Source organism: Polypterus senegalus, chromosome 11, assembly GCF_016835505.1.
Source record: "Polypterus senegalus isolate Bchr_013 chromosome 11, ASM1683550v1, whole genome shotgun sequence".
NCBI lineage: Eukaryota > Metazoa > Chordata > Cladistia > Polypteriformes > Polypteridae > Polypterus > Polypterus senegalus.
The window spans coordinates 136303184-136315772 of record NC_053164.1 but is presented as its reverse complement, the minus strand read 5'-3'; the positions used below and the strand labels follow the sequence as shown (position 1 = coordinate 136315772).

The window sequence follows — 12589 nt, the reverse complement described above, 5'->3', positions numbered from 1 at the left end:
GGCTCTGCACGGTTCCATACACCTAGGCCGAGTTGGTCAGAACTGAGTTGTGAGATTTCATGTATGAACTGTAGTTCGTCTACTCCTGTGTGTGATTTGTTCGATCGTTTGTCATTTGCCATGTTACTCATGCTGCTGTTTAAAGGCTGTTACAATGTGTATAACATTGGTCATATTATCATATCAGGTGGAAATTACAGAGTCACCTTTTTGAAAATGCTCATATTGTATTGTTATACAGCGTTGAATTATAGTGCATTTGTTTTGGCTTTTTTGATACTGATCAAAAGGAACACTTTTTAATGTCAAAGTGAAAACAGATCTCTGTATTTTGAATGAGTAATTTGTATGGAGTCACCACTTATTTATTTATACATTCTGTAGTGCAAAGGCCTCCACCTCTTCTTAGGTCATCCAAGTTAGTGCCTGCTTTGTTTATGTGATGGCAGTCATTACTTACGTTTAAACCTTGCTAAGCTTTGATTGCATTTGTAAGACCCTGACCGTTATTAATTTTTTTAAATATATGTGCACATTTGCATTGCTTGTGAGACCACAAAGGCATATTTAGCAAGCAGAATCCATATTTACTGTCTGATTAGGTGTGATTGCCGTAATTTTTTTCCAAGATAGTCTTTTAAAAAAGCAGAAACAGTTACATCTTTATGTAGATCTGAAATTAACAGTTTTATCAAGATTGCAGTATTTAAACAAATAAAAGAAGTGCCTACTTTGTATGCACATCTATGCTTTCTGTGGTAAAACAAATGAACAGGATGTGCCTTCTACACGAGCAATATGGTATAACTTAATGTTAAATTTCTGAAATTCAAAAGCAACAAATCAGGAAACTCAATTTGACTTAAGAATTCCTAACATGTTGCATTTTTTTTTATTTGGATAGTTCAAACTCAAATAGGTTAAGAACAATTTGTTATTTATTCTAACCATTGTGGTGAAAGAAGAAGAAAAGGTGGAAGCCTTTTTACTGATGGCAATGCAGTGGCAAAAAAGCAAAAGTAAACATTTTAACACGGGGCAAATAATATTCATAAACTGCCATGATGGATTCAATGTAATTTCCACAGTTTATTATAAAAAGGTGAAGGCTCAAGCTAATAATACTTGTAGTTGTATAGAATTTAGCTACTATCCTCCACTTGCTTCCCATAAATCAGGATCACAGACAAGAACTTTACAGCATTTATTGAAAAAAACAGGTTAAAACATTAAAACTTCCAATGGTTCCACTTGTTTAGCTTGCGATCATCTAGACCAGGGTTTACTGTATTTTCCAATTTAACAGCCTCTTATACATTTTTACCATTATGAAGAATAATGGAAATTCTTTACATGTAAGAAATTAATGTGTTGATACACATGTAGGCCCTAAATTGAATTTACCTGAAGCAGCTGTAATGTTAGTTTTGTTTTCAAAACAAATTGCATTTGCTTGATGGAACAAACATGAGTTGAATAACTGCCAATATGGCAAATGTTTGTCCAGAGAATAAGACGTCAAATTGAACATCAGGTAGCTGCAGTTGAGAGCAGCAGCAGATGTAAGGTGAAAATCCTAAAACCAATGAATCCTCAGGCAGTTCCAGAGGTCGGCAGGACGGTCAAGTGGTTGGGGAGTTGTTCGATCAGCTGTATCACTGCTGACTTGTTATATGGCCCTGAGCAAGCCACTTGACCTGCCTGTGCTCTGCCTGTAAGTATTCTAGGTATCACATAAATCCAAGGATGTCTGCTTTTTAATACACCCATAAAAGGAAACAGCTATACATGTTGCAAAGCTATTTTAAGCAGAATGGCAGAATTTCGGAAGCATGAATTTCATGTCTTTGAGAAAAAAATACTAAACAATAGCATAACATGTTTCTGGTATGTTGAACACCAACACGTTCTTTAGACATCTTACACGTGTCTTTTGCCAGCCCAGCCCCTAAATGCCACTATCTCTTTTTGATATCATATTACAGATTTTAGCTGTTTTATTACAAATGTGAAATTGGTTAACTGTGGAAGGTAAATTAGATAACAAAGTACGAAGGTTTATACATTGTATGCAGACTTTGGTGTATGGTTAGTCCCATGTAAGCCTTACCTAATTATTTCAATGCAGGAAGTTAGCTCTTATGTAGATAGATGGTTAGGATCAGAATTGTTATACATGTGAATTCATTTCAGCAATTGGGCTTTTTCTTTTTTGCTTGGGTCTGAACTGCATTTTTGTAAGTCAATACTTTGAGTTCTTTAAACAATCCAGAAAAGTTTGTGCATCACATCCTTATCTTCCATCCATCCATTATCCAACCCGCTATATCCTAACTACAGGGTCACGGGGGTCTACTGGAGCCAATCCCAGCCAACACAGGGTGCAGGGCAGGAAACAAACCCTGGGCAGGGTGCTAGCCCACCACAGCACCCTTATCTTTGTTTCTGATTTTACACTTGTTAAGGCACATGCCCCAGCTAGAATGATCTAGAACTTACAGTAGATCCAAAAACACTTAAAAGAACTTAATAAATCACTAGTTCATCACCTCACTAAGATTTTAATGTCTACAGTATTTATTTTCTAAAGGCTAATCTATAATTGGGAATCCTTATGTTTGGCAGAAGAGGTGCATTTGGAGTGGATTCCTACAAACTATACTAATTAGGTTCAGAATTGAAAAAAAAATAATTAAAGTTTCTCTAATGTACACTAAAGAACAAAAGCAATAGCTTGGTGTGTGACCTCCCCTAAGTAGTCAGCAAAACAATATCATAAGATTGAATAAATGGACATGTTTGGATATTTTTAGCAAGTGGGTCCCACAACAGACTAGCACACCATCCAGGACTGGTAATATTTTGGCATCTTTTGCTGGCACCCTAAGCAACACTGAATTGGATTAAGCAGGTTTATTATGTGTACAGTCTTAACAAGTCAAAATTCATTAAAACATCAATGGATTAACAGCTAAAACCTTTTAGATATAACATTTTTATTGCAATGTGGATTAGTTCCTATTTTTTGAAATGAGACAAAGCTTTCTGTTTGAAGATTTGAATGACCAGTTACAAGAACCTCTAACAGCCTTACCTGCTTACTGAAAGTGAGCACAGAATTCTAAATACATGCATATACAAGCCAACATGGTGCTCCACTAGCAACAGTATAATTTATTAGAGGTCACCTGTCTACATGATCAAATGTTTTGACTGCTGCCTTCTGATTGTCTCAGACGTTCCTCTGGGAATCCTTTCAGTATAGCAGGTTTTTTTTTGTGCACTTATTCAGACATATGTAAGAACTAAGGGATTTAGTGTCTTACTTCTAAAGAATATTAGCCTATTAATTCAACATATTTTATTACTGGCAAAAAAGCTTTATAACATTCAGCGGGGGGTTGTAATGAAATGGTGTAATCAGCAAAATGAACTATGAATGAACAGAATTCTTTTTATTTATTGGGTGAGTGGGCATGGACAGCCCTATTACCTAACATATTAACTCTCGTGGATTCAAACCCTGCATTTGGTCATTGTCTGTGTGGTGTTTAAAAACTCTCCCCTGTGTTGCATTTTACTCCTGGTATTCTGATTTTTCCCTCGTATCTGCAAAGACACAATGGATTATACTAATTGTTAATTCCAAATGAGAGTGTTTGTGAAAGGAGATCTGTCATAAACTGGCACCATGTCCAAGGCTGTGTTCTGCGATTTCCACAGTGCCACCAGGATGGACTCCAGCCCCATACAACCCTGAATTGGATTAAGTGGAGTTTTGTATGAAATAAGATGAATTTTATTAATTAGACATCTTTATCTAAGGTGACATATTGCAATAATTTATATATATATTATTTATAGTTAAATAACAGTGTGGTTAGGATACATGCTTAGGGTAACAGTGAATCAGAAGCAGAAAAGAACTTGGTATGAGCTGTTGCAAAAAAATTTTAAAGCCTAATTGGAAACCTAATCCTGCCCTCACTTAGGATTGCAGGGTTATTATACCTGAGGAAAGTTGCATGTGTATTTTAATCCACAAGAAGTTTGAGCTGGAATCTGAGTATTTTATTTCAGTACATCCACTCCATGTAAAATAAAAGCAGAAGTACATACAAGAGATAACTTTGATGAAATAAAAAAGGTGGCATAGTGGCACAGTAGTAGTGCAGCTGCCTTGCAACAAAGAGACCAGGATTCATGTGTTAAGTGCTTCCTGCATGAAGCCTGCATGTTCTGGGGGTTACTGTTGTCCAAAGACATGCAAGTTAGGTGAAGTGACGTTGTTAAATTGGTCCTAGGGTGCTTGTGTATGTGTATGTGTGTGTGCATGCACTGTGCAATGGCCTGGCAACAGAAGAACACAGAATCAAGCACCACACCTTAAAGTTACAAGGGAGACTGATCCTTCTGATCACATGAGAACATAAATGATTACAGAACTCTGACACAGACACTCCTGCTTCTGTGATTATTTAACCATTTAGTCGCATTTTGGTGATCAAGCTTTATTATTTTAGAATTGGTTATTATGATGTCATCTGTCAAAGAGCATGTTCTACATACAATACAGGTGAACATGTCATACCAAGGGGGCATAGCCAAATGCTTCCCAGCTTGCTGCATATGAGTTGGTGTAGCTGCAAACCAGTCTCAGTGCCCATGCTGACCTCAGTCCATCACTGAAAGTGCCTAATATGGGCATGTGAATGTCAGAACTGGACCACACAGTAATAGAAGAAGGTGGTCTGGTCTGATGAATCACATTTTTTTTCAGGTAATGTGGACAGCTGGGTATGTGTGTGTCATTTACCTGGGGTAAAGATGACAGCAGGATGTACTATGGGAAGAAGGCAAGCCTGCGGAGACAAAGTGATGCTCTTATGCAATGCTGAACTGGGAAACCTTGAGTCCTGGCATTCATGTGAATGTTACTATGACATGTACCATCTACCTAAAGATTGATGAAGACCTTGTACATCCCTTCATGGTATTGGTATTCCCTGAATACAGTGGCTTCTTTCAGGAGAATAATGTGCTCTACCACACTGAAAAAAATCTTCAGGAATGGTCTAAAGATCAAAGAATTCAAGGTGTTGACTAGGCTTACAAATTCCCCAGATCTCAATCCATGGGAAGTCGGATGTACTGGAGAAACAAGTCTGATCCATGGATGCTCCACATTAGTACTTAACTTAAAGGATCAGCTGCTAATGTCAGATACCACAGGACATCTTTAGAATACTTGTGAAGTCAATGCCTCAACAGGTAAGAGTGGTTTTGGCAGCACAAGGGGGACCTTCACAATATAAGGTGTGAGCCACTAGGAGGCGTACCGCCACCCTAACCCAGACACAGACAGGCAGCAGATAAGTTTTGCCACATTCCACACATTTATTTACAGTTTTCACCAGTGTGCACAACACAACACCATTCAGTCACTTCTGCTGCCAGTCCTTCTCCCTCCACTCCTCTTCAGGCTTTGTCCTCTCCTCCAGACTCTGGCCCCTTATGGAGTGAGGCGGCTCCTTTTCATAAGGTCCCTGATGGACTCCAGGTGCCTAAAGAGCTTCTTCCGGCCACACTTCCAGGTGTGGCGGAAGCGCGACCAAATAAGGCTCTGGAAAGGTCCATGCCCCCCCTGGCAGTGGCCACAGGTTCCAACAGGGTTTAGCCTCCATGCTCATAACCCATGACCCCACTGAAAACCAAGGGGGATACCCTCTATCGGCCCAGGGAAGAAACTGTCCTGGCAATCCTTTTTCCCCACATCCTTCCACGTTTTTGGCATCCAAAGGTTATTATAATGATGTGGTTGAATGGACTCTATTTTATGTATATCTGTGTTTGTTCAGGCATTACATAAAAATGGCTGTACAATATTTTCATATTCTAAGATAACTCAAGGATATTTCAACTTACATCATATGTGGTATCTCAGTACTGGCCCTGGGAGAACTCGGGGACGAAATGAATGTCATGAAATACTACAGTGAGTAATATTAATAGTTATTGCACTTGTGACATCAGACTGTAATAAGTACCTCCAGAGACAATATAGCACCACCAAGGGCAGCATGGGGCCTTGACATAAATACTGAGGGAAAACTTTGAGTAAAGAAAAGCTAAATAGAATGACTGGGAATCAAACCCGAGTCAACTTGTTCACAAGCAATTATGCTCACCATTATAGCATCGCTATTTGCTCAATGCTGTTTCTCTGCTGTATCCTTGAAGCTGAGCTGGTTAATCAATATAAATTGAATCACCAATTTCTAATTAATTAATAAGCACTGCAAACAATCATTAAACATGAACTTCTACATTTAATTTTATAATTTAACTTCCAAAACTGTTTAGACACTTCTTCAGAACTCAATGATAGTGTCATTCAAAGCTGTCGTATTACTATGATTTTTGTGTTTGTTTATTTTCCTTCTTTTTACCTTTCTTTGTATCATATACTAGCTGGGTTGTCTTTTCTTTGCATGGGCTACATGTTATGTTCATATTTAAAACTAAAAAAATGAAAAAAAATGAAATAAAAAGTGAAAATCCCTACTAATTTAAAAACAAAAATACTGAAAAAATAATTTTCTCAGCAAAGGTTAGACAGAAGTTGTGGAGCATAGTTGAAATATTAAATACCCTAAATAAAAGTTAGTTGTTATGTTACAATAATTGTAACCTTTTGACTTGTAAGCTTTTGACCCAAACTTTGAACAATTGATTGATAAAATACATGGGATAAATCAATTGACCTGTGAAATGCATATATGCATTACTGTATGTCATGAATCAACCAACACACATCTTTCTAACACTGTTGAGCAAAATAATATAAAAATTGCAAGATGCCCCAAGTTTTTAAATCTAATCAGGGTGTAAATTAAAAGCTTCAGTGAAATTTTTAAATACCTGGACAGCATTTCAATACTCATTTTTTACAAGTATACATTATGTCTCGTGGTATAACATTTTCAACAACTAGAAAAATGATATAGCACTAATGTATTATTATTATTATTACTATTATTACTAAACCAGACTGGAATTTTTGTTTTCCTTTCCTCCATTGTCAACTTGCCATATATTGTTGGTTTCCATTTATGTTAGTCTGTTTCAGACTACTTTGTTTTCCTGTTTCTAAACAAACCTGTGTCTTTATGTATACTAATTTTGTATGTAGTTACTGGTAAAATGCATACTTGCGTTTTAACTGAATAAACTGAATTATTCAAGAACTTTTTCAAAGTTTTTCATTATGTATTTACAGCCTCAACAATTAACCTTGAGTTTTAACAAAAAAGGCTGTTTACTTTGCTAATGCAATATTATCACCAACAAAACACAAACTACATTTACAGTTACAAAGTGTAATGTGAGACTAAACAAAATGAAAAAAAAAATCAAAAACAAACACAACCTTAAAACTTTTTATATATTATGCCCTCTTGGAAATCCACTATGAGAAGCACCAAGCAGTCATTGTCTTCAAGCAATCTATATCTTTAATCTTCTAAATGTATTGTGCTAGAGAAAAAGCACTGATTTCTGCTTTAATGCCGAAAATGTTTCCTCAATCAGCAGGGGCTTCGCTGAGCTCTTTAAATTGTCTGGATGCTGCTACATTCTTTTTGTATACATACAACTTTCCAAATGTAATCTTTATCATGTCACACGCATATGCTTGGGATGCAGCTGAAGGGCTCTTGGGATGGCACTTTGTAATTACCCAACAGACCAGGGGTTGGCGCTGTGTACCAATGCCTCCTTTCTTCCTCCCTCTGCAGAACAGAAGATTGACAGACATTCCACCTCTGACATCACTCTGCCCTCTTTGACCCGCCCCTTCTTGCCTGAAACCAAAATGACCAGCACTTTGGCCATATTTGTGTCAGTTCATTATTAAACTCCTGTATGGAAAGATATTTACTTTATTTTTACAAAAACATTATTTCTGTTATACAGGCTCATGGACATGCCAAAAACCTTTTTCTGTGTCTGCTACTTGTTATACAATAGATAAGCTTACATCAATTTTGGTCAGGGGCCATGCAATTTAAGATAACCAAATGATTAAAATATGTAAACAAACGTATCATATTAAAATAACTGATGTTAAAAGATATTTAACAATATATTTTAATTAATAATAATTCTGTTGATTCAATAAATATACCTGTACCTGAAAAATGCATCAGTTTAATAAATTCTGAAAATTTTTCAAAACAAAATTATATTTATTTCTGCTTTCCAGCTATGTACGCTCATACTAAGCATTTATTAGTGTCAAGTAACAAATATAACACACTTTCCCCATAAGGGTCGACTTCATGTGCTTCTAAATTAAGTGTTCTGCTTAAAGCTACTGGATAGAATAACAAAGGTCACTTAACGTTTTTCCAGCCTACTTCCATCTTGGTGTGCCTCCATTTTAATCCCTGAATATCTGCACATTCATAGTTTTGCCAATACAGATGAAAATGATTGAAATGGAACGAAAGTGTATGTATTTATGAATGCATTAATGTTGTTGGCATCTGCAGCAGCCATTTATAAACTCTGAGGGTTTACTAGTGGATAGAAGTTAAAACACAGACAATCTGTAGAGAAAGCAAAACAAAAAATTGTGGGGAAAAATGTAACTTTCCAAAGCCCATTAGTGGCTTAATGAAATTGGCAAGGTTAATGTTGACCACTTAAAGATATTGATGGGGATATTTTTTAAAAGATGGACAAGGAAAAAAATAATGAAAAAATTATGTATATTTTTCTAAAGAAATATATGTTGTGGCACCAACATATACAATTATACAATAAGTGCACAAAAAACCCCAAAAGTCCTGGCCAACACAATAATGCCTCACTTTCTCTTCAGGTCACCTCCTTGCCTCCTCCAGAGACCTCGTCCTCTTCCACCCAACTCAAGGCATTGTATGAAGGGAGGTAGCCTTTTTTGTTATAGTCCTCGGATGTGCTCCCGGTGTGTTCCGGCAATCCTCCACCAACACGCCCCAGTGTGGCAGAAGTGCCGGCCGGCTTCATTCCCGGAAGCACTCCGGGTGTCCCTGCTCCTCTTCCCCCCAGCACATCCAGGTGTGGCGGAAGTGCTGAGGTCCAGGGCTCCAAAGGTATAGGGGCACCCCCTGGCAGTGACCACGGGCCCCTACAGGGTTGAGCTTCAAAGCTCTGTACCCGTGGCCCCCAAAGGTACCAGGGTGGTCGACCCCACGTAGCCTTGGGAAGGCGTTTTGCCCTCCTCCGGTCCTCCTGGGCGTCCCGGCCTGGTCGCCCCCCCAGCCATCTCCGACAATGTGTAATCATCATTACCTGTTAGTCTTTCAAGAATTCAACAACATCTAGACTTACAGTATTTGTATTCGAGACATGAAAAGTAAATAGAATTTTATTAGAAATAGAAATGCAAAAAGAATATGGGAGTTAAAATATTGGGTAAGAATATTGTGCATGCGCACACACTGTATTCTGTACATCCATTTGTTTTATAACAGGTTTAAACTGTTTTCAAGGTTTTAAAATGAAGTTTTTTTTTATTACTGGTGAAAGCACATGAGCTTTTTAAAATTAATGAACAACTTAGAAAATATTTGACCCTAAACGATTACACAGTTATAAAAGGCCTGCCTTTCTTCTCTAAGAGCTAGGTGGCTAGATATTAAAAATATGTAGGCTTGTAACTTGCTGCTAAGTAATTGACATGGAAAGTGGAGTGGACACTACAGGGAAGCCCTTTCCCCTGAAGTTCACTTAAAAATAGTTCATATTCATTACTCATGTACACTTATTTAGCATACTTTTTTTTACAAACAGTAAGCCTGTGGATATACACTAACATTTAAAAATACATTTCACAGAATGTTTCTAAAATTATTTATAAAAGTCTGATTAGGAATTTGAGTAATTGACAAATTACTGAAAAAATGAGGTATGGGGTGGTCTTGGGTGAAGGTGTGAGTAACATTTAATTTACGGTAAATTTTCCAATCTGCAATACAGATTAGCAGAGGAGGCATGTTTGCAAATTTTTAATAAGAATTTGTTCATATCCTCCTGTAGCCAATGTCACATATTATGTATCCTGCTGTCATGACCAATTGGAAATTTTTCTGGAATTCCTTTCAAATTTTAATTAGAGAGTGACAGAGATCTATTTGACTATCTTACATCCTGTCACACTACACACCTTTTCCAGTGGTTTTCAGTCCTACCCTTCATTTACACGATCTTAGTGTATCAGGGTTGGGATGCACTCCTGTGACTTCCAGTCATGTACCTTGACATGCCCAGTGACTCATTCATACTGGTCTGCATGTTACCTCAACAAAATCAAACAGGTTTCATTGTGTCTTAACTTGTAGAGGCGAACTCGTGTATGTGTGTGAGAGCCGATTACCAATGAGCACTCAGCCAGATGTTCAATGCTTAAAAAGCAACCAAAAAGAAAGAAGGAAATCAAGCTTTTCAGATTGCAGCTAAACTCAAAATACCAGAAAAATGCTTGTATAGTCACTGGCACTGTCACACAGCACATCATCTGGTTGTCAAAATGCAGCAAACGTGCAATACTTTGAAGCTCTAGTATTGCTGACTACTTCTTAAACACATGTTGTCTCTGTGGGAAGTTTTACTTTTTCTGTAGCATCAGTTATTTTATTAAAAAAGTGTTTCTTTATTGTTGTTCATTTTTACATTATCACACTGAAATTTTCTTTACCATTTTTTTATAGTTACTACCCTTCTGCTATTGCTTTCTCACTGTCACTGTCATGCTGTTTTCAATAACAATGCCAGTTTCTAGTCACATGACAATGTCACTTCTCTGCTTATGTCATCACACAAAGCCTGTTTATGATGATGGAAAACATGACCCAGCATTCAAGTCTCTGGATTCCAATAAAAAACAATGAAATTGTCTTCATTTAGCATTAGATTGGAAAACAACTTGTAGTTATTATTAAGGCCTTTTGCCTTAATTAAGAATTTTTGAATCTTGTTTTTGTTTAATAATTTTGGCCAGTACCAGCTGCTTAGGCTTTTGAGCTCTGCTCCATTGTTCAGCCATCCATTGGATTTTTTCCCACATGGGCTCTTTTTCTTCTATTATTCTAGTTTTTTAAGCCTGTGCATTTAGATATGCTATTTCCATCTTAGCAACAACAAAGTCTTCTCATTATTTTCATAAAGTTTGGATGCAGTTAATGTGCCCTCCCATAATTTACAGGGTGACTGTGATGATATGTCAAGCAACACCTGTATTGAATGCTTAGAAATAAAACATCCTAGACACATAATGCTCCAAAATAGCATTGTTCATCAAACAAAATAAAAGTGCTTTTGAAAAATAAAAAACAGAAAATCAATAAAATATAAGAAGTATTAATGTGATTCAGACAATGCACAAACTATAAAAATAAAAATAATTGCGTTCCTAAAACAGTCAGACATGGGTTAGTATGACTGATGTAGCAATACACAAGAAATGGGCAGCCATAGACTCATGAAGTATACTGTGTGTGTGTGTAAGTGTGTGTGTTCATGCACTTATGTGGAATGAATGCATGCATGTATGTAGAAGAAAATAATAAGTAATTAATAGCTCTCAATATTAGTTTAGCGCCAGCAGTTATTTGTATTTTTCTGGCATGCCATCAGTCTATGAAAATCCACAGATCAATACATTTGAGTCACAAAAATATTCTGTACCTTTCTTTCCCTTCAATAAATGCAAAGCAAACATAAAAATGAATCAGATATAAATGTACAAGGGAGACCATAAGAACCCCTCAATCACAGTAGCCATGTTTATGGCCCAACAATAACTTCTATGTTGCATCTCAGGAATTTATATAGCAAAGACACAACATCTGTTTAATTCCATTCTCACTTTGTGCTTATCCTCTTGATTAATTATATCAATCTTGGTTCTGAAATATCAGCCGTAGAGCTTTTTATGTACATCCTGTTCACAGTGTAAAATCTCACCTAAATGATTGTCATTGTACAATGCATGTCATGTCAGAAGTCATACAAAAAATGCCAGGTAAGGAAAATATATGAAACATGCCTCAATGTACAGTAATTTGTCATAAGTATTTTAAACTGAGATTATCAGAGGAATGAGGTGTCTGCTGTTGACCTAGAACAAAATGCCAAATTGAACAAATGTCTAAAATTTAAATATCAATCAAATAAAAAGAAAAATGCTTAGAAAACATCACTTCAGAATTCATTGCACCTTAAAATATATACTTTCAAGTGAAAGTGTAAATGAGAATACAGGGAATATCATGAGTGAACAATCAACACTGATTGTCTGTCGGACACACTATATCAATATCACAATACTTAAAACTATTCCAAAGCCATGCTATAATATGAAGTGTCAAACAAAGCTTTCATTAGATGCTAATGTTCAAAATAAATGAAAAATGGCTCTGCACGAAGGAACATGCAGACTCAATACATCTATGTCATCTCTGCAATCTTCTGTCTAGTGGCAATAACCGCTTTCTGTTACAGAATTGGACAGAACATATAAACCAAGGGTAAGAAAATATGATTT

General features: G+C 36.6%; 1 protein-coding gene across 4 annotated transcripts in view; it reads right to left on the bottom strand.

Moving 5' to 3' along the window:
- The window catches only part of LOC120539528 (leucine-rich repeat transmembrane neuronal protein 4-like), a 675682-nt gene that overhangs the window by 446030 nt on the left and 217063 nt on the right, over positions 1-12589 (bottom strand). The gene's annotated exons all lie outside the window — the stretch shown is intronic.